Genomic DNA, 1,522 nt, shown 5'->3' with positions numbered 1-1,522 from the left:
TGAGAAAAGGGGAAATATTGCAAATGTTAGAGGTATAAAAAATCCTACATACAAGCATTGTAATTTATTCTTAAATATTTTCAAACTGGAATGTAATCAGAGTATGATTTGTGTGAAATGTAATTTTCAAGCAACAAAGTAATAGTTATGGGTAATGTTTGTTCTTTATTACTGTATTCACGTAACATAGCAAGGAGCTTAATGGACTTTTAATTTAGCAAAACTAAACATATTCTGTAACATGGCTGGAGCTGTCTACCCACCATGCATTCTAGGAAATCCTGAGCTGTGTACGTTGCCCAGTGGGATGAAAAGTTGACACCAGTTTGTTTTTGTGATGCCATTTTTTGTTGGCATGCATATTTGCCATAGCAATGATTGTAAAAGGATGAAGCTCTATAATAGGAAATACATCTTAACAATTCAGTTGGAGAACATGAATGGACCAGTGGGGCCCACTTCATAAGCAAAATGGTGGTGAGCATACAAAAAAAAATTGCTGAAAAGAATTATGGTGGTTTTTCAAAACAGCAGCAGGATGCAACAGCAATGTCACGATTGCTGCTCGGTGCTTGGCAAAAGCGCCGTGAAAACCAGCTTGTTTCTGAAACTGCCACTTTTTTTCTTGAAAGGTCGCTTGTGAACAGTTGTATCGTTTACAAAATGAAATACTGGCGCAGGGAAAGGAAACGACTTTTTATTTATTAAGTGTTATTGATGGCATTGGCTCCTATTAGGTGCCTGGTGTTGCTGCAGTCCCTAAGCACTCGGCAAGATGTTTTGTGGCGTTTCTGCCATGGGTTTCGGATCACAGACAAAAGCTGCATTAAGGAAACCTTACTTAATAGTTACAGCGACAGGAAATAAACACAAAGGCAAACAACCAACACTTAAAGTAGACAATTATTGCGAAATTGCATTCCTCTAGATTTTTATATTATAGCCACATGAATCTCAAGAAGACTTTATGAGTAGATATTAGTCTACATTGAACAACAAAGGAATTAATTATACTTCGGGGAACTATATTTAAGAGAGCTGTCTCAGAATTGTTCCATGTGAATGATCATATGTACTGGTAATTACTCTTCTTGTAGTATTTGGAGCAAAAAAATCCTAAATCAGTCTTTTGTTTGATAATGAACGTGTTACTTTTCTTAATCTCTTAAACACTGAGTAAAGTGTTCCCAAGGAAACTAGAGCAGGCTGTAGAATTATTGTGAATAATACATGGATTAAGAAAGTTCAGCCATTTAAAACTAAGCATTAAAGCGTGAAAGCATTTCTAACTCTCCTTTTAGCCATGTATGCATGTCTGAATCAGAAAAACTTGAACCAGACTGTACCTGATGATGATTCAAAATTTTACTCATGGCAGGAGTTCCAAAGACTTGGTGTGTGGATTCAAAAGAATCTGTGCCTCTGGCATGTCTTTGTGCAAAAAGAAATGATCACAACAGACAATGCTCTCATCAAGTATCATATTATTTTTAAATTTAAGAAAAATAAAATATACTCAATT

This window comes from Natator depressus, chromosome 1 (genome assembly GCF_965152275.1).
Source record: "Natator depressus isolate rNatDep1 chromosome 1, rNatDep2.hap1, whole genome shotgun sequence".
Classification (NCBI taxonomy): Eukaryota; Metazoa; Chordata; order Testudines; family Cheloniidae; genus Natator; species Natator depressus.
The sequence above is the reverse complement of the archived record's forward strand: the minus strand, read 5'-3'. Positions refer to the sequence as shown.